Genomic DNA, 22,199 nt, shown 5'->3' on the forward strand with positions numbered 1-22,199 from the left:
CATCCCCAGCAGAAGCTGCCACTGATGGGGGACTGGGAGGGGGAGGGGAAACTGGGAGATGATAACAGCAGCAGAGGCTGTGATGGGTTTAGACCCTCTCCACTGCCCTGCTCCCTCTCTCCCCATCTACTCCTGAATGAATCATCTGCCAAGCTGCACTCCAGGGGACAGAAGGGAAGCTAGAGGGCTGGGACCATGTCTCTTAGCTTAAAGGTGAGAAAAAGCAAGCAGTTACTTTGAGCTTCCTCCCAGGGCCTTCTGCCTCCTGCCTGCTTGCCCCTTCTACTGTACCTAACGAGAGTAGGCAGAAGGCGCTGATGATGGAAGTCACCCAACACTTGGCCTCTGCTGACCTCCCCACCTACCACTGTCAGCCTCTGGCCCTTATATATCTGGCCCTGCCCTTACCTACCTCCTCCCTCTACCAGCACCCTCTCCCCTTTCTGTAGTTAGCCTCCCTCTTTCTCCCTGGGCCTGAGCCCTGAGCAGAGCTGGTCCCAACTGATCCTGATGACTGAGGGACCTTTGTGTTGTGGAAATCAAGGATGCCAAGGGCTTGGAGGGAGTGTTCCACAGGGGGCAGGAGTTGGTGCTAAAAAGTCAGATTGTCCTTGGTGCCTCAGACTTGGCCTTTTAGTATAACTTAAGCTGTTCGAGAGAAACTCTGACTTTTTCCCTGGCCCTGAGATCAACTTAGTCCTGATGTCTCCATGTTGGCTGACTCCTGGGAGAAGTCGGCTGCAGGTCCGTGAGTACAACAACCCCATGTATACAACCCAATATAAGACCATTTTTCTGAGCTGGTCCAATGCCTTACCACAAACACACTCACACACACACACACACACACACACACACACATGCACACACACACATGCATGTTCAAACACATTCACAAACATTTACTCACACACTTATACACATTCATACACACGAATATGCATCCACACAGTCACAGACTCATATACATTCATATACGTTCACTTACACACTCATATATATTCACACACACTCATACATACACAAGCTGACACACACTCACAGACTATACATATTCTCATACACACACACACATTCATACACATTCACCAACATTCATTCAACGGTCATTAGGGCAGACAACTGGTTGTTAAGTTATTTGTATCCCACCACTGGGTATTTGCCATATCAACAATAATAGAAATGCCAACAAGAACAACAAAAATGTCTTGACATAACAATAAGAAAAATAAGAGAAGCATGACAGATAATGAGTAATCAAAATTGGCTTCTGATTTTGTTGGGAGATAGTTATGGGGTTAAGAATTGGGAAAGGAATGAAAGACTTACGTTGGAGAACAATGAAAAGGAAACTGTATAGATGATTTCGAGGGGTTTGGACTAGTTAAAAGATCAGAAATTGAATCTGAGGAGGACATACTGAGGAAAATTTGAAGGAAGACAGTCTCCAGACCCTGTTGGTCAGTTGTGCTCAACTCTTCATGACCCCATTTAGGATTTTCTTGGCAAAGAAAACCTTTTCCAGCTTATTTTACAGATGAGCATCTAAGGTACACAACATTAAGTGACTCGCTCAGGGTCACACAGCTAGGAATTATCTGAGGCCAGATTTAAACTCAAGTCTTCCTGACTTCAGGCCCAGTACTCTACCCACCATACCACCTAGCTGGCCTATTATAAGCCATATTGCAGACTAAATTCTCCTTCTGGATTAAAAGAGAAGCAGAAATAAGGTTAATTAAGAACGATAGAGGGAGGGAGTAGATTTTGAAGAATTAGCCTAACAAAGAAATTGGCTGGACTAGGCAGACAAGTAAGAAAAGGTAAGTGGAACTTTTAAAGGATTAAGCAAATTGTTTAGTGAATTGGTAGAAAGGAGCAAATTTATATTAATAGGGGACTGGTCAGTGAGAATTTAGTCCTTAGAGTGGGAGTTCTTAACATTTTCTTGGTCAAGGACCATTTAGGAAAGTGGATTGAAACTGTAAATGCATATATGTGTGTGCATGTATGCACGTAATACATAATATATACACAACACATATACGTGTGTGTATGTATTATCCTTACATTACAGTTAGAGGCTAAGGAACATAAATATGTAGTTTTTCCAATGCAAGTTCACGTACCCTCTGAAATATGTTGGGGTGCATAGACCCCAAGTTAATGCCCCCTACCTTAGAGCATGCTTGGATTTAAAAGAGGCAGGAAATTGATGCACAGCAGAGTGGTTTGGATGCTTAAGAATAGGCCCCCAATATAATTGGTATTCCCTTCTTAAACTAAAATACACAGGTCAGGTAGAGGGGTTAGATGCATCTTGTTAATAGATAAAAGAAATTTCGAGAGTATTTACATGCCCTGAGATGACCCCTTTTGAGTCTACTGAAATATAAGCTACTTGAGGACAGGGACTGTTACATTTTTGTCTTTGTGTCTCTGGCATGAGCTCATTGCCTGATCCATAGTGAACATTTAATAAATGCTTGTTTAATAAGCTTCAATAAAACACAAGATCAGACTCTAATATCAGTTGAGCCTCCTATATTGCCAGTGAGATACCCAACATGCCAGTGTATTCCCAGGTTTGAATCACAAGATATAACAGAGTCTCTTCATGAAAGACAAAACCAAAACATTTACCCAAACACCAGAAAGCCAAATCCCTCATAGCAATGATGAAATCTATGCACATTATCAATGAAGTGAGCACTGCCATCCCTAAGCCTTCCCTCCTTCAGGCCTTCCCACAAACTCCCTTAAATAAAATCACTCCCTCTCTCACTCTCTCTAGCTCACTCTCTGTGCCTCCTCTCTCTCCCCAAGGTCCAACTCACTCCAGCTTCCTGCACCACCCCTGCAAGGGCAAGCAAAGTGGGACTTTTTTACTGGTTTTTCTTTTGGAGTGCTTCTCAGCAGGAAGGCAATCAAGTGGCTTTAATTGAGTATTGCCTTTGTTTGTAGGAAGGCCCACACCCTTTTGCTATTTAGGTCAAGAGAGGTATGAAGCTTTCAGGCCCTGTGAAAGGGTATATATACTCTGAGGTTAGTATTTTGTTTGGGGATCACTCATTGGAAGAGTGTTGGTGTGGAGACTGAGTAGCCATTAAGGAACACCCCTCCCCACTTTGAAAATCCAGATGTTGGTGCCTTTCTCTCTAGTAACTATGTATGTATAGCTCTGGTCAGACAGCTAGAAGCCTGCCTGTTGATATTTTCTCTGTTTGTATTTGCTCTGAAATTCAGGGTGCCGACTTTTCCTCCTAAACTAAGTGAATAATTTATGTATGTTTGATTAAAGTGAGATTGTAAACCCCTTAAAGCTGCTTTCCTTAGAAAAGCAGATCAAAGAACTTGTGCTAGCAGCCCTCCTGTGTGCTGGTGTTATTGGCCCTCCACAGCCAGAGTAGTGGCAAGTAGCATTGTTGTTACAACCCCTTCCTGCTCCATCCGTTCAGCAAGCTCCTCCCACCACAGGATCATGTGACTCAGGCTTCCATGTGACTCAAGCAGGTCATATAGGCCTATTAATGGGCAAGAAAGATCTTTCCATTCCATTAACAATACATTAACAATATACCTCCGTGAGTATATGCTGTGCATTTCCATAGGCATGCTAAATCCCCTGTTGGTCAAATTGAGATTCTGCCTCTGGCCTCCATCCCTTTACACAGATGTTTCCCCACTAGGACAGTGTACTGTCTCCTCTTCTCTGCCTCTGTTGGTCCCTTTCTTCATGGATTAGCTTAGATGTCACCCCCTGTGTAAAACCTTTGCTGATAACACCTGTTAGTGCTTCCTTTTTTCTGGTATTATTTTATATTTATCTAGCTTTTTGCGTATTGTATTTGACCTAACAGAATGTAAACTTCTTAAGGTGAGAAACTATGTAGTTTATGTCTTTGTATCCTCTATACCTACTACAATACCTGGCATATATTAGGGATTTATTAACTATCTTTGAAGTAATGCATAATTTTTGAAAAAAAATTTCTAAGACTTTATGTGTATAATATAAATATACTTAAATATACATAATTTATATATTAAACCAGAGTAGTTCAGAATAACCATAGAGTATCTCAGTGAAATCCAAGTGATAATAAGGGCCAAATTGGGTTCTATATGCTTTTAAAATAACAACAGATGTTTATTAGACATGGACATCTAGAGTAACGGTCAACAAGCACTACAGAAGAACATTTGAAGCTTCCAAGGATTAATCTTAAATAAAGCCAACTAGCTGTCAGTGTAAAAAAAAATACCTCTAACAACTGCTCCAACAAAGTTTAGACAATGGTTTCAAATCCAAGTACAGGATCTGGCACTCATTGCTTCTGACAAGTCATTGGCCAGAAAATAATCTGTACAATGTACAGTATATAAAGATGAATCCCAACAACTTTCAGATTCTGTTCTTTATGAGAAATATTTCTCTATGCCAACTAATAAAAATGAATAATTAATCATACAGAAGAGTTAAGCCATGTAACATATGTAGATGACAAATTCTTTAATTGAAACTGTATGAATCTTCCTTTATTTAATCCCCTTCATATTTAATCAGTTGAGTAAGAAATTGCACATTAGAGTTCAGTTATTTTACAGTTCAAAAACTATCATTCAATAACTGACTATAATCTACAAGTTATTATCATTGTTAATTATTTATCACAGAGTCAGCAATTTAGTTTGCCTCATTTATATCCTATCATTGACTTGATTTTAGCTTGAGTAGAGTGATTGTTTATACTTATTTTTATCTTTTTGCAGTAGGACTTTCAAACTTGTCTATCTTAGTCGACATTTAGTAAGCATTTACTATGTGCCGGACAGGTGATACAAATATAAGCTAAGGACAGGTGATACAAATATAAGCAAAACAAAGACAGTCCCTGCCCTGGAAGGGTTTACATTCTAATGGGAAAAGGAAAAACATAAAAGGGAACTGAAAAGTGGGTGAAGGATGTGGAGAAGGGGAGAGAGAGAAGATGCCCATACATGCAGAAAGAAGTCTGGTGAGTTACAATTATACCCACGAGAGTAATGGAGGATGGTTGTCTTGAGAAACTTGCTCATGATGGAGGTTGGGGGAGCAACATACCAACCAAATGGCAGAAGGATTTGTAGGGTTAGAGTCATGTTCCAGAGTGAAAAGGCTAAAGCAGAAGTATATTCCAGGGGGAGAAGCCACAGGCTTTGAGGGAAGTTCCAGTGTGAGAAGGCAGCGTAAGCCTTATGGTGAAGTCCAGAGAGTCAGAATCAGAGCCAGGAGAGGAAAACTGTACCATCTCAGATGCTTACATGGAAATTCCAAACTCCCCCCCTTTTTAAAATGAAAACGGTTGTAACTCCTTCCACATTTTACCTTAAGCAAGCTATACAATTAATTTTCTTAACTTATATTTTATTAAATAAAACTGAGAGTTGGCTACAATTTTATAACAGCATGCAGAAAACATTAAAAAAATGTGATAATCACTATGCTTTGTTCACTACCATGGGATCATGAGATCATAGTTTCCTAGTTGAAATAGACTTTCAGGGTCATTAAGTTAAGACCACTTATTTTATGTTTGAGGAAAGGGATATACAGAAGGGTTAAAGAATTGTCCAAGGTCACAAAGATTATTACAACATAATAAAAATTATATATAATGCATATATATATATAATAGAGACATGGTTTGAACCAAGGTTCTCTGATTCCACATCTAGTCAGTATTCTTTCTTCTATATCATGTTTCCTGTCAAATTTTAGAAGTCAGTGGATGGGTTTTTACCGTTATTTTAATCCAGAATCTGTACAAAGCACTCTCTGTGGAAATATCTAACCCTGATTCACACTGACAATTTTTCTGTAATATATAGTCGTAGATAGCTGCTTATACATGCTGAGAAGTTAAGGACTTGCTCATAGTCATAGGGCTAGTAAGAATCAAAGACTGGATTTCAGTCTATTTTCTTCTTACTCCAACTCTACAGCATTATATACTATTTTGCAAAAATGTATTATATTTATAACCATTGAAAACAACCCCCAAATTGGGTCTAAACTAGGATACATATTCTTGTGTTTGGTTTTTACTTCCAAATCTTTGCTGGATGATTCCAATTAGGACCCAAACAGTTTTGAGCCACTGCAAATTATGTTTGGCAGTAAAGTAAGGGGCAGCTAGGTGGAGCAGTGAATAGAGTACCAGCTCTGGAGTCAGGAGGACCTGAGTTCAAATCTGACCTCAGACATTTAGTACTTGTGTGACCCTAGGCAAATCACCTAACTTTGCCTCCAAAGGGAAAAAAAGAAAAAACATTTTTTAAAAAACCTAATAAAATAATATCACACATAATAGACTATTTAAACTGGTTAAACACACTCTTCTTTGTTCTAGTAACATATCTGGTCATGGACAGCAAGCTTTAAACAAATCACTAGCTTTAGAAGTGTCAACACAGGCAAGAATTAATTTTTTGATAGCTGATGATGAATATTATCCCAAAGATGGGCACTTATTACAAATGCAAGTGATAAATAAAGATTTTATATTTTAAAAGTTAGTTTTCTTTTTAAGTGGTTGCCATGATCATCATCAGCTAGAATAAGTTCCATGTCTTCTCTACTCTGACCATCACTTCCACATTTTCCTCCCACATCACCTAAATTTTCCTCCTGGATTCCTCATGTCTGATAGGTGAGCATTTGCTCTATCTTGCCATGGCCCAGACCCCCATGCTACTTTCTCTCTAGTTCCATGGCATACTTTCTGTCTGCCAACCTGTCTACATATCTATCCAGCCAGATGTGCAAACTTCATTCTAACACTCTTCCCCATATATTGGGTAAGGATTTCATAACATTACACTTCACTTAAATGTGGCATAGTGAATAGAATGCTTATTTTGAAACCAGAATGGTCAGGCTTCAAGTCCTGCATCTGACTCAGACTGGTTGTATGACCTGGAGTGAGTTACTTAACCTCTCAGTTCTCTAAGCAGGTCTCTAACATTATGAGTTACAGAAAAGGTACCAATCAGTACTGATAAATTTTCCTCACTTAGAAGTACTCACTACCATTGAAATCACAGGTCCCAGAATTATCTCTAGAAACAAATAAGGCAAATTATGCTTATTAGACAAGTATTGTTTTTGAGGAATCCCAAATCTCTAATACATGGTCATCCAGCCTTTGCTTGGTGGAGGGAGGAATGCATAACTCAAAAGTCAGCCCATTCTATTCTTACATAACACTTTGTAACCATTGTTAGCAAGTTATTGTTTTTTTTTCTTACACTGAGCCTAAATCTACCCTCTACAGCTGTTTCCCTTAATTATTAGTTCTATCTTCTGAGACCAAGTTGATTACAATGAATTTTTATATTAAGGAGATGACAGATGCTTGAAGATAGCTATTACATTCCCATTCCTGCTTCCCTTCCCCTTGGTTTTCTCTTCTTCCTCCAGAAATCCTTACTTCCTTCAAACAATCTTTAAGTGCTGTGATCTTGACATTCTCCACCTGTCCAAGCTGCCCTCCTAAAATGCCTTTCCTAAAATATGGCACCTGGAAATGAAAACAGTGATCTCGCAATAGTCTGACCAGGACAGAAAATGATTTATAAGATCGGGTTGACTTTTTTTAGTCTTCAATAATTACATTACTGACTATTAAAAAGCACAGATTTTAAAAATTTGGCCTGTCATCCAGACACCCACCTTGAACTTGTGAAGTTGATTTTTTGAACCTAAATATGACATAGCATTTCATAGGATCATTGATCTTTATCTAGAAAGGACCTCAGAGGTCATTTAGTCTAATCCTTTCATTTCACAGATAAAGAGACTGATGCTTATAGAGGTTAAGTGAATTTCCTAGGGTCATACAGTTAGGAGAAACACTCCACATTTTCCTCTCTCTCTCTCTCTGTCTCTCTGTCTCTCTCTCTCTGTCTCTCTGTCTCTCTCTCTCTTTCTCTCTCTCTCGATATATATCTGTATATCTATATATAATCTATATATGTATATATATAGATATGTATATATCCTCAAATTATGTAAACGTTTTGTTTGTAAGCCATGATGCATTTTTCCCCCTAAGGAAACAGTATCACAAATGCTGGCTAGATGCCCAAACTTGTCCTCTGTAACAATGCTGCTTGCAGTTACTGCTGAAGTGTAAGACCCAACAAAACCAGCAACAAGAGTTGCCAGCACAGATTCTTTCATCTGCTTTTCTAAGGGAAGCAACCTTAAGGGGTTAACAAGCTCACTTTAGTCAAACATACATATGTAAACTCACTTATTTCAGGGGGAAAAGCCAGCCCCCTGAACTTCAGGGCAAATACAAGCAGAAATTACAAACATACATTACATAAACAGAACAAATAACACAAACAAGTCTATCCATAGCAATACATAGTTAACAGAGAAGCACCAACATCTGGGTTTTTCCAAAGCCTGGGGGCTCTTAACAATGGCTACCTTGAGTCTCAGCTAGTCAAATCACGTGACACTCTTCCAGTGAGTAAGACCCCCAAACAAAATGCTAACCTCTGAGTTTATATACCCTGTTCAGGGCCAAAGGGCTTCACAATCATATGATTTAAAACCATGTGACACTTAAGGTATCACAACCATGTGATTCAAACCTATATGAACTGGGCTTTCTTGTTTCTTAAGCAAGTCATCAAAGACTCCCAGATTTAATCAAAGAAACAAAGGCCAGACTCATCAAGGCACTTGATTACTTCAGGGCTTCAAAAAGGAAAACAGTAAAAAAGTCCCACCTTAAATACCAATATATCCACAGAAGGTTGTTCAACCATAATACAAAGAAATACTGCACATGAGAGAAAAAGAGGGAATGAATAAAGTGGCAACCTTCCAGAGGCAACGAAAGCAATTAGATTAAGAGTTCAAGTAGAGACAGTAGTTATCCCAAGAATAAATCATACATCTTCAACAAAGACTGGAGCAAAGGTTAAGAGAATGGGGGATGGAAGGCATTAGGTAAAAGGGAGAACTTAACAATGGATGGCCTCTATTTCCTCAATAAATTAGCAGGTAAAGACCTTGCTGAGAAAGAGGAGAAGGAAGTGATGAAGGAAGATTGAGGAGAAAATATTCTGAATAGCCACTGTGGAAATTGTGACAGAGAGTCAATCAAGGAAAAATTTTTAAAAAAATTCTTTGTGGCAGCTTAGATTAGAAAGTCAGAAGAAAAATGATTTCTCACCTTTTAAAATTGTTTATGATGTGACCTTTTATGGCTAAGTCATGTAACTATTTGAATTTTATCTTGGTACATGGTGTGAACTATTGATCTAAGCCTAATTTCTGCCCCACTGCTTTCCAGTTTTCTAAGCAGTTTTTGTGAAATTGTGAGTCCTGGGTATTTCCCTTTCTAAATGATCACAAACCATCTAGTTGATAATATGTTCTAGAATTTAATGGTACTTTCAAGTCCTATATCTGCCCATATCATTCTCGTCTTATCAATACCTTTCCTATAAAGACTACCATGCATAATCGCCCAAGCACAGTGATATTCCACCCTCTTAGTATCTCTACCCCTGCTGCTTTCACTGCTAGTTGTCTTCAAAAGTATAATTCTTCTCTCTCCAACTAGATAGAAAATCCTTTAACTTCAGTGTGTGTGTATGTGTGTGTGTGTGTGTGTGTTTGTGTTTACCTTCTACATTTGAGACAGAATGTTCTCTATACATATTTGATGCAGCAGCACAGTGTAGAGAATTAGAGTGTTGGACCTAGAATCAGGAACACTTGAGTTTGAATTCCTTCTCAGACAGTTATCAGCAGTGTAAATCTGGGTGAGTCATTAAACTTCTCTCAACTTTGGCTTTCTCATCTTAAAAGTGGGTACGATGATAGTACCTATTTCATAGGTCTGCTGCAACAAATGAGACAATATATGTAAAGTGATTTGTAGCTCTTAATGTTCTTCATGAGTATTAGTTATTATTATGATTAGATTCATCTTGTAAGGACTGATAACGCAAAGGATTATAAACACTCTCTCCCTTTTGGACATTAGATTCTAAATGTTTGCCTTTTACCTGTATTCAATTTATCCTCTGTTTTATGGAGCCAGTGGTTTTAAAAATGATTTTCTCCATTTTTAAATCTTTTATACTACCAAATACTACCAAATCCTTGTGTTTTTAAAAGCCACTGTAAATATTCACCATGATTAGGTAGGTGTCTTGTACGTGTCATGAAAAAAGGAATAGAGATTTCTTGCAGAAATATTATGTAGGACATAGAAATAAGTATATTTCTATATAGAAACAGAAAAATTCCTTTATAGAATTTCTATAGAAAATTTCTATATAGAAATAGAAATTTTCTTAGGAAAAAAAGCATACCTGCCAAAACAGACACAGGAAACTATACAAATATAAACACAAAACACCTTTTATACAGTGTTAGATCTAAATAATTGAAGTAATATTTATTATGCATGGGTAGGCAAAGCTAACAACATAATTTAAAAATGACAATTTTACCTAACTAATCTATTTATGTAATGCCATCCCAATTAAATTACTAAAAAAATTTGTCTTACTGAGTCAGAAAAAATAATAACAGGGTCCATTTGGAAGAGCAGAGGGTCAGGAACTTCACGAAACTAGGGGAAAAGATGTGAAGGAACTAGATTAAGTAGTATCAGATCTTAAACCATAATATAAGGTGAGAGTAGTGCTGAAGTGTAAAATAGATAATTTGATTATTTTAAATTTGAAATTTCCTGTATAAATAAAACCTATATAGCCAAGAATAGAGAGGATACAGAAAATTGGGGAAAACTCTCATAGACAGTCTCCCAGATAGAATGTGATTGGGTCGAAATATTGTTGTGGTGTAAAAATGATGTGTTGGTAGATTTAGAAAAATATGGAAAGACTAGGATTTATGAAGGAACATGCTCTCTGCCTTTAGAGAAAGAGATAAGTGCAAATACGCATGATACATTCTTATGTATATGTATTTGAGTGTAACATATATGTGTATATGTTTATGGCTATCTATGTATATATGTGTGTGTATGTATGTATATATATATATATGTATATATATATATGTATGTGCATTTGATTGTAGCCTTCTTGATGGGGGCTGGGAGGAAAGGGAAAAAATTACGTAGAAAATGTGCAGCAGAGAACAAAAGGAAACATACAGGGAAGCAAAAAAAAGATAGCTTTGAAAATAATGTATAGTATTCATTATATAGGTTTCCTTGAAATGCAAATTTATTGCTTTATATTGAATCCTCTCATGTTCTGCTGTGTGCTGGCAATTTTTTTTCTTTTCTTGTTTTGTATTTAAATTTAAAATAAATGTGAAAAAATAGTAATAAATTTAAAATAAATGTAAATACTAAAAAAAGAAAACAAAACAAGGAAATAGAATTCCATAGATTATAAGTGACCTGAGAATAATTTTCAAAGGAGAATGTCAAACTAATGTTAAGCTTGTTTTCCAAACTTAGCTGGTTATATTTTTGAACCACAGGATGAAATAGCAGATGTCTTCTATGATATCTGAGTCCCTAACTTGTAGTTATTCATTTTTCTTCCAGGATATTTGCAAAGTCATTTTCTCTCTTTAATTAGAATGTTCTATGTTACATTAGTAATACTGTTAGTAATTGGGCTTCAGATATTTCCAGGGAAGAGGATCTTCTTTTATGATGATTCATATCAAAACATCAAAGATATTTTCCCTCTCAAAATATAAGTTTTGATAATACCAGGCATCTACTTAATGGATAAAAGTTGTTTATGCCTTTCTTCAAACTGTGTCCCAGAAACACAGTTCAAATAAAATTGCCAACAGCTGTGCCCTTTGTATTGGCTTCTATTTTCGCTAATTTTAACAATACATTTAGAATTATAAAATATTTGAGACAAACCTTAGAGGCCATCTTGTCCAACTTCATTCATTTTGTAAATGAGGAAGGTGAGCCTCAGAGAGGTGGAATGAATTGTTCCCTGCCGTAAGCTGCCTCTTTATCGAAGTGCAACTGCATCCCAAATCTAATTCCTATTCAGTGCCCTTTTTTCTATGCCATACTAAATGGGATATCTGGATCAGTTATCATAGATGAATGCACAAAGAAAGAGAAAATAAAAAATTAAGAAACTTTATGATGTTAGATATCCCACTTGGAAATTATAACTTTAAAATTTTTAGCACATTTCAGACTTCTTGGATAAATTCATACATTTAGTTGGGCCTTTGAAATTAATCAATTAATAGTAGCAACTGTTAATTAAAAAAGAGAAGACATCTCCACTATAATGCTACCATTCATAGGAATGATCTTGGGTTCTCAAAGACTATGACAACCAAGTATGAGGTCTAGTAGGTCATATCAGTTTGGAAAGATTTGAAGTATGAACCTAGTGTTGGCTTCTTTCTGTTTTCCAAAGACTAGCCTAGTAAAATTCAGAGAAGTTTATTACTAAGATGTTGAGTGATAGATGTTTCATCCAAAGCAAGTCTTGAAGAATATTTACTGAATCAAAGTGAGGTTTAAACTTCCCAAAAGCAAAGTGCGCTCATACCAATCAAATCATAGGTGCATGAAGTATTGAAACAAGAAGGCTGAGATAGACCAGGCCAATGTTTAGTTAAGACTAAGGAGAAAAAAGATGTAAAAATTGAGTTTACTCTTCTGGTTTTACAATCTTGTTAGAAATATAATTTATAATTTTCTGGCTGCTTCTTCTTATACCCATCTGGGTTCATACCACTAGAACAAGTATAAGGTATAGTCCCAGTGATTTGTGATAGCTCAAATAATGAAAACATTCTTTCTAGGACTTCTGCTTACCATTCACATTCCAAGATTATAGCTCCAACCCAATAAATTAAAACTTTGCTGTCTATTAAAATGCCAGTGCTTTTGGGACAAATAAAAACTTAAATCTAGTGTTTACATGTTAGGGAGGGTGAAAAAATATGACACTATTTTCCCCCCAGTAATTTGGATAACATGCCATGTTGAGGTGGTGGTGATGAAATGGACATAGTATTAGAGCTCCTAGGAATCTGAAGACAAATCTGAAGAATCTGAAGAATCTGAAGACAAAAAGTCAGCTACTTCAGAATTTTGCAGATCTGTGGATATCATAACTAAAATTGTACTTTATGATAATCTTACTTCATAAATGAGCTAATTTTGACACATACAAGCTATACTCTTTTCATTTCTAAAATACGTTTATGGACACAGTAAGTCACATACCATTGGTAGAGCCATGAATTAGCTCAGACTCTGAAAAGCAATTTGAAATTGTGCAAAAAGAGAATAAACTGACCATTTTAATGTTGAAGAGTGGTGAAATGTGAGTCTTAGATCCTACTGCTAGGAATATACCCCAAGCAGGTAAAGACACCAAGAGACTATAATATCCTAGAATATTTATAGCAGTACTTTTGTGGCAGCAAACAACTGGAAGAAAACTAGATGCACATCGTTTGGGGAAAGGTTAAGCAAATTGTGGTAAATAAATGTAATGGAATATTACTGAAATGTAAGAAAGATGAATATAACATATGACAGATAAATATAAAGAGATTTATATGAACTGATGCATAGTGATGTAAGTTGATGCAAGAAAACAATATACCTGAATAATACAATAATGTAAATGGAATCAAAACTGAACACTTATAATAAATGAACTTGACCCTGAAAAAAAGTTCAAAAATGACCCTCTCTCATCTGTTTCACAAGGTCTGGGTTAGGTGCTAGAATACTGCGTTAGGCAGTAATGCCTAGGCATTATTAATATTTTGGTTTGTTTTACTTAATTACTTTTTCCTTTCTTTTTAGAGTCTATGATAAAAAGTTCAACTCACTGGATAGAAATGAAGGGAATTTTGAAAATGAAAGTTATTTTTTTCTTTTTCTTTTTTTTTTTATTTTTAGTTTACAACACACAGTTCTACATAATTTTGAGCTCCAGATTTTCTCCCCCCACCTTCCCCCTCCATCCCCAAGATGGCACGGAATATGATATATCTTCTATGTATAACTTCGCATTGAACTTATTTACACAATAGTCAGGTTGTGAAGAAGAATTCTGACCAATGGAATGAATCATGAGAAAGAAGAAACAGAACCAAAAGAAAAAAAAACCCAAAAACAAAAACAAAAGATGGGAAAAAAAGGGTGAGCATAAAGTGTGCCTCAATGTACATTCATACTTCATGGTTCTTTCTCTGGATGTAGAGAGCATTCTCCATCATGAGTCCTTTGGAGTTGTCTTTGCACCTTGTATTGCTGAGAAGAGCAAAGTCTATCAGGGTGAGTCCTCACAGAATCCATGTATCTGTGGTTGGGTATAATGTTCTCCTGGTTCTGCTCTGCTCACTCAGCATTATATTGTGTAGGTTTTTCCAGGTTCTTATGAAGTCCGTATCACCCCCATTTCTTATAGCTCAATAGTATTCCATTACATTCTTATACCACAACTTGTTCAGCCATTCCCCAATTGATGGGCATCCCCTTGATTTCCAATTCTTTGCTACTACAAAAAGAGCCGCTATAAATATTTTTGTATGTATGGGTCCTTTTCCCACTTATGTGATCTCTTTGGAATACAACCCCAGAAGAGGTATTGCTGGGTCAAAGGATATGAACATTTTTATAGCCCTTTGGGCATAGTTCCAAATTGCTCTCCAGAGTGGCTGGATCAGTTCACAACTCCACCAGCAATGCAACAATGTTCCAATTTTCCTACATCCTCTCCAGCATTTATCATTTTCCTGTTTTGTCATTTTAGCCAATCTGACAGGAGAGATGTGGTACCTAAGAATTGTTTTGATTTGCATTTCTCTAATCAGTAGTGATTTCGAGCATTTTTTCATATGCCTATAGATATCTTTAATTTCTTCCTCTGAAAACTGGCTGTTCATATCTTTTGACCATTTCTTAATTGGGGAATGACTTGTATTCCTATAAATTTGGCTCAGTTCCCTGTATATTTTAGAGATGAGGCCATTATCAGGGACACTAGTTGTAAAGATTTTCTCCCAATTTTCTGCTTCCCTCCTAATCTTTGTTGTGTTGGCTTTTTTTGTACAAAAACATTTCAATTTAACATAATCAAAATTATCCATTTCATATTTTGTAATGCTCTCTATCTCTTGTTGGGTCATGAATTCTTTGCTTTTCCTTAAATCTGATAGGTAAACTATTCCTTGCTCTCCCAAATTGCTTATAGTATCAGCCTTTATTCCTAAATCATGAACCCATTTTGACTTTATTTTGGTATATGGTGTAAGATATTGGTCTATGCCCAGTTTCTGCCCTACCATTTTCCAATTTTCCCAGCAGTTTTTGTGAAATAGTGAATTCTTAGCCCAGAAGCTGGATTCTTTGGGTTTATCAAAGATTAGATTGCTGTAGTCGTTGACTTCTCCATCTTGTGTACCTATCCTATTCCACTGATCCACAACTCTGTTTCTTAGCCAGTACCAGGTAGTTTTGATGACTGCTTCTCTATATCTGTACAGTTTAATATCTGTTCAATATCTGGTATGGCTAGGCCACCTTCCCCAGCATTTCTTTTCATTAATATCCTAGATATTCTAGACCTCTTGTTCTTCCAGATGAATTTTGTTATTATTTTATCCAGCTCTGTAAAATAATTTTTTGGTAGTTAGATTGGTATGGCACTGAATAGATAGATTAATTTAGGTAAAATTGTCATTTTTATTATATTAGCTTGGCCTAACCATGAGCAACTGATATTTTTCCATTTATTTAGATCTGACTTCATTTGTGTGAGAAGTGTTTCATAATTATGTTCATATAGGCCCTGGGTTTGTCTTGACAGATAGACTCCCAAATATTTTATAGTGTCTAGAGTAACTTTAAATAGAATTTCTTTTTCTATCTCTTGCTGTTGGGCTTTGTTAGTACTGTATAGGAATGCCGAGTATTTATGTGAGTTTATTTTATACCCTGAAAATTTTCTAAAGTTGTTTATTATTTCAAGTAGTTTTTTACTTGATTCTCTATGATTCTCTAAGTAAATCATCATATCATCTGCAAAAAGTGATACTTTAGTTTCTTCTTTGCCTATTCTAATTCCTTCAATTTCTTTTTCTTCTCTTATTTCTACAGCTAATGTTTCTAGCACCAAATTGAATAGTAGGGTGATAATGGACATCCTTGTTTCACCCCTGATCTTATTGGGAATGCATCTAGCTTATCCCCATTACAAATAATGCCTGTTGATGGTTTTAGGTAGATGCTATTTATAATTTTAAGGAAGGCTCCATTTATTCCTATGCTTTCTAGTGTTTTTAACAGTAATGGGTGTTGTATTTTGTCAAAAGCATTTTCTGCGTCTATAGAGATGATCATATAGTTTCTGCTAGTTTTGTTGTTGACATGGTCAATTATGCTAATGGTTTTCCTAATATTGAACCAGCCTTGCATTCCTGGAATAATTCCTACCTGGTCATAGTGTATTATTCTTGTGGTAAGTTGCTGCAATCTTTTTACTAATATTTTATTTAAAATTTTTGCATCAATATTCATTAGGGAAATTGGTCTATAATTTTCTTTCTCTGTTTTGACTCTACCTGGTTTGGGTATTAGTACAATATTTGTGCCATAAAAAGAATTTGGTAGGACTCCTTCTTCATCTACTTTCCCAAATAGTCTGCAAAGTATAGGAATTAATTGTTCTTTAAATGTTTGATAGAATTCATGTGCAAAACCATCTGGCCCTGGAGACTTTTTCCTAGGCAGTTCATTGATGGCTTGCTCAATTTCTTTTCCTGAGATGGGGTAATTTAGAAATTTTACTTCCTCTTCTGTTAACCTGGGCAATTTATATTTTTGTAGATATTCATCCATATCCCTAAGGTTGTCAAATTTATGGGCATACAATTGAGCAAAATAATTCCTAATTATTGTTTTGATTTCCTCTTCATTAGAGGTGAATTCACCCTTTTCATTTTTGATGGTGGTAATTTGATTTTCTTCTTTTTTTTTAATCAAATTGACCAAAGGTTTATCAATTTTAATGATTTTTTCATAAAACCAGCTCTTTATTTTATTTACTAATTCAATAGTTTTCTTCATTTCAATTTTATTTTTTTTTCATTCAGGACATTTATTTTAACAAACAGTCGAATCCTTAAGATGAACTAGATGCTGCAACAGCTGCTCTCTTGGGTTTGGGTGTTGTTCCTTCACGGAATCCATTCCTGAATCAGCGATAGACAATTTTTAGGTGCCTCATCCGACCAGTACCAGTGGTGTTGCGTCGCTTAGCTTTTGCACTCCAATTATACTTTCTCTTGAGTTTAGCAGGATATCCACATTTGCCACATGTTGACTTCTGAAGATGGTAGGCCTTAGAACCACAACGACGGCACAAAGTGTGCGTCTTATTCCGGCGCTTACCAAATGAAGATGTACCCTTCGTCATCTTCCTCCAGCCGCCGGGACCAAAGAGAACCTCATTTCAATTTTATTAATCTCTCCTTTGATTTTCAGTATTTCTAATTTGGTATTTAATTGGGGATTTTCAATTTGTTGTTTTTCTAGCTTTTTCAGTAGCATGCCCAATTCATTGATCTCCTTTTTCTCTATTTTATTCATGTAAGCATTTAGAGATATAAAACTTCCCCTAAGAACTGCTTTTGCTGCATCCCATAAGTTTTGGTATGTTGTCTAATTATTGTCATTCTCTCGAATGAAGTTATTAATTGTTTCTCTGATTTGTTCTTTGGCCCACTCATTCTTTAGAATTAGATTATTTAGTTTCCAATTAATTTTTAGCTAATTTTTCCATGGTTCTTTACTACAAATAATTGTTATTGTATTGTGATCTGAAAACTATGCTTTGACTACTTCTGCCCTTCTGCACTGGATTGTGAGGTTTTATGCTCTAGCTCATGGTCAGTTTTTGAGTATGTGCCATGTACCGCTGAAAAGAAGGTAATTCCTTTTTATGCCCATTCAGTTTTCTCCAGAGGTCTATCATATCTTCCTTTTCTAAAATTCTGTTCCCCTGCTTAACTTCTTTCTTATTTTTTTGAGGTTAGATTTATCAAGTTCAAAGAGAGGGAGGCTGAGTTCTCTGAGGATCTCTCGGTTTCTGCATTAAATGACAGGAGAAATTGGAATATGATATTCCAAAGAGCAAAGGAGCTGTGACTACAACCAAGGATCAACTACACAGTAAAATTAAGCATAATTTTTCAGGCAAGGAGATGGACATTCAACAAAATAAGGGAATTCCAGACCTTACTGATGAAAAGGCCAGAACTCTATGGAAAATTTGATTTTCAAATACAAAACTCAAGAGAGACATAAAAAGGCAAACAGGGGTAAAAAAAAACCCCACAAATCTTATCAGTCAATAAGGGCAAATTATTTACATCTTTATATAGGATTATATCATCTTATGTATATATATATATATGTGTGTCAATCTTGAGAATAGTAAAGCTATTATGACAATTGAAAGGGATACACATAGACTGTGAATGTCTGTATAAAATAACTGATACAAGGATAAAAAACATAATTAAGAGATGTAAAGGGAGGGTCATGGGAGACGAGGTAAGGAGGTAGTAGAAAAGGGTAAATTACATCAAATGAAGAGACACAAAAACACATTATAGTAGAGGGAAAGAAGGGAGGGAGAAGAGCAGTATCTGAGCTTTACTGTCATTGGATCTGGTTTAAGAAGGGAATAAAATACCCTGATATGTATAGAAATCTAGCTTGTCCGACAGGCAATAGGAGGGGAAAGGGCGAAAAAAGGGAGGGGGTGGTCAGAAGGGAGGGAAGAAGTGGCAAGTGGAAAACGGTAAGATAAGGAAAGGGAATCAAGAGGGAGGGTAAACTGAGGAAGGCAGCAGGAAAAACAAAACTTTTTGAGGAGTGGAAGGGGAAAGGGAGAAATAAAAGCATAAATGGGGGGAAACAGGATGGAGAAAAAGACACAGATAGAAATCATAACTATGAATGTGAATGGGATGAAGTCTCCCATAAAACAGAAGCTGATAGCAGAATGGATTAAAAACCATAATCCTACAATATGCTGTTTACAAGAAACACATTTGAAACAGGGGGATACACACAGGGTAAAGGTAAAAGGCTGGAGTAAAATATATTGTGCTTCAGCTAAAGTTAAAAAAAGCACGTGTAACAATCCTAATCTCAGACAAAGCAAAAGTAAAGATAGATTTAATTAAAAGAGATAAGGACACTACATCCTGCTAAAAGGCACCATAAAAAATGAAGCAATATCATTGTTTAACATATATGCACCAAGTGGTATGGCATGCAAATTCTTAGAGGAGATGTTAAGGGAGTTACAGGAAGAAATAAACAGCCAAACTATAATATTGAAAATGAAAGTTATGTTAAAACAAAAGTTATTAGTAAAATAAAATTTTAAATTCTTTAAAAATTGTTCTGTTGGATACTCAAATTTGATTTTGTTTATAATACCATTAAATAAATGGATAGTGTATATCTAGACAAAGTGGTGATTACAAAAGCCAGGTCTATATTTGTATTTGTGCTGCCAAGATTTTAATTAAGGGCAGATAAAAAGTAGATGGCATTCTTATCAAAATTACAAATGACAGATCCAGGAAAGATAGCTAACATGATAGATAGCAATCAGGATCCAAAGATATCTCAACAAGCTAGAGAATTGGGCTGATTTAAATAAGATGACATCCAATAGGGATAGCTGTAAAGTGTTACACCTGGGTTCAAGAAATAAAATTCACAAGTATATGATGGAGAGGCAAGGTTAGACTGTAGTTTGTAAAAACTTTGGGGATTTTAGTGACTTTAAAGATTGCTAAATCAGTGATGTGGTCAAAATAAATTGTCCAAAATAAATTAAAACAACCTCAGATTGCATTAAAAGAGGCATAACTTCCAAACTAGTTTTCCTTTGTTCTAGAAAAGGACCAAAAATGACATCACTATGTTCGAGTCAAGTTACAGTGTGTCTGACTATGGCTGATCAGACCAATATGAGCTCAGAGTGCCCTACCACGTTGGGCACAAATAATCCACGTGAACATTTGGGGTGCATTCTTTAAATTTGTGCATCTCATATTTCTTTTGAGCTATTTCAATTCTGCTTTGCTCATAGAGCACAGTGCCTTCTTTGATGAGGGCACACCATGCTGGATGGTCCTGTGCCAGTGTCTCCCATTCCATTGGATCAATTCCAGAGTTCTTAAGAGAGATCTTGAGAGTGTCCTTGTATCACTTTTTCTGACCACTGCATGAGCGCTTGCCTTGTGTGAGTTCTCCCTGAAACAGACTTTTAGGCAAGCATACATTGGGCATTCAAAAGCCCATTGGAGTTGCATTCTCTGGAGTAGAGTTTGAATGCTTGGAAGTTTAGTTCGAACAAGGACCTTGGCATCTGGTACTTTATCCTGCTAGGTCATCTTCAGAATTTTCCTAAGACAATTCAAATGGAAACAAATCAATTTCCTGCCATAGCACTAGCATACTGTCTAGGTTGTACAGGCATACACATACACATACAGAACAATGGCTCTGTAGACCTTCAGTTTGGTAGTCAGTATAATGCCTCTTCTCTCCAACACTTTCCTTTGGAGTCTCTCAAACACTGAGCTAGCTCTGGCAATGCATGCATCTATCTCATTGTTAATGTGTACATCCCTGGAAAGTATAATGCCAAGGTAAGTGAACTTTTCAACAGTATTCAAAATTTCTCCATTTGCTATAACCGATGGTTCCATGTGTGGATAGTGTGGTGCTGGCTAGTGGAATAACTGTTTTCTTGGTACTAATTCTTAGGACAAAATTAGCACAAGCAGCATAAAATTGATCTATAATTTATTGCGTCTCAGCTTCAGAGGCTGCATTGAGTGCACAATCATCTGCAAACAAAAAATCATGTACCAACAGTTCCTTAATTTTAGTCTTGGCTTTTGTAGCCTTTTCAAGTTGAAGGACTTACCTTCAGTGTGGTAGCTGGCCTTGATGCTGTGTTCATCCTCACTGAAGGCATTTGAAAACATGGCTGAAAGCATCACACTAAAAAGCATGGGAGCAAGCACACAGTCTTGTTTCACTCCATTGGTGACTGAGAAAGCAGGAGAACATCATCCATTATCTAGAACCTGGGCAGGCATGCTGTCATAAAATTGATGTACAATACCAATAAACTTCTCTGGGCAACCATATTTTGACATAATTTTACATAAGGCCTCATGAATGACAGTATCAAAGGCCTTGGTCAGATCATTAAATATTGTGTATGGACCTCTCCTGCTCCTGGCATTTATCCTGGGGTTTTTTGGTAGCAAATATTGTATTGGCTATTCCTTGGCACTTTCTGAAGCCACACTGGCTCTCAGGTAGATGACTATGGATCAGCCTCTTAAAGAAGACTCTGGCAAGAATCTTGCCAGCAGTGACAGAGAGAGAGAGAGCGAGAGAGCGAGAGAGAGTGCTCCGCCTTCCTCCACCCTGTGGTTGTCACAAGACAATCTATTTCCTTTACCTTTATAGAGATGAACAAAGGAGGCATTCTTGAACTCCTGGGGGATAATCTTCTCTTGCTATATAACTTGGAAAATTTCAGTCATCTTTTTTTATGAGCAATGGACCCCCCCACCCCCACACACCCTGTAAATCTCATCTGGAATAGAATCAGCATCAGGTGCTTTGCCACACAAAAGAAGCCTAGTGCCATTCAAAACCTCTTCTTCATTTGGAAATTTGCCTAGAGAAGGATTGACTTCAGCCTGAGGTAAATGGTCAATGGCATCAGCATTGGTTGATGATCTGTTGAGGATTCCATGGAAGTGTTCAGTTTTTCTCTTTAGCGTCATGTTCTTATCACTAATCAATGTGGCTCCATCAGCACTGAGTAGTTGAGGAGTACCATATGTCTTTGGTCTATAAATAGCCTTCAGGGCATCATAAAAGTACTTTGCATTTTTACTATCAGGGTAAAACAGAATTTTATCTTCCTTCTTACTGAGCCACACATCCTGCATCTCCTCTGCTTATACTTTACTTTTGATGGAGCTAAATGCTGTTTTCTTAGAGATGGATTAACTGTGCTGCTGGTAAACACTGTGGAGTTCTTGTTTTTTCATTTAGTAGCTTCTGAATTTCCCCATCATTGTCATCAAA

At 36.6% G+C, this 22,199-nt stretch overlaps 1 pseudogene; it reads right to left on the reverse strand.

The window, feature by feature from the left end:
• Positions 1 to 17,136: 17,136 nt before the first annotated feature.
• On the reverse strand, positions 17,137 to 17,475 carry LOC118852014 (annotated as a pseudogene).
• Between the last annotated feature and the right edge of the window lie 4,724 nt (positions 17,476 to 22,199).

This window comes from Trichosurus vulpecula, chromosome 5, assembly GCF_011100635.1.
Source record: "Trichosurus vulpecula isolate mTriVul1 chromosome 5, mTriVul1.pri, whole genome shotgun sequence".
NCBI classification, from domain to species: Eukaryota; Metazoa; Chordata; class Mammalia; order Diprotodontia; family Phalangeridae; genus Trichosurus; species Trichosurus vulpecula.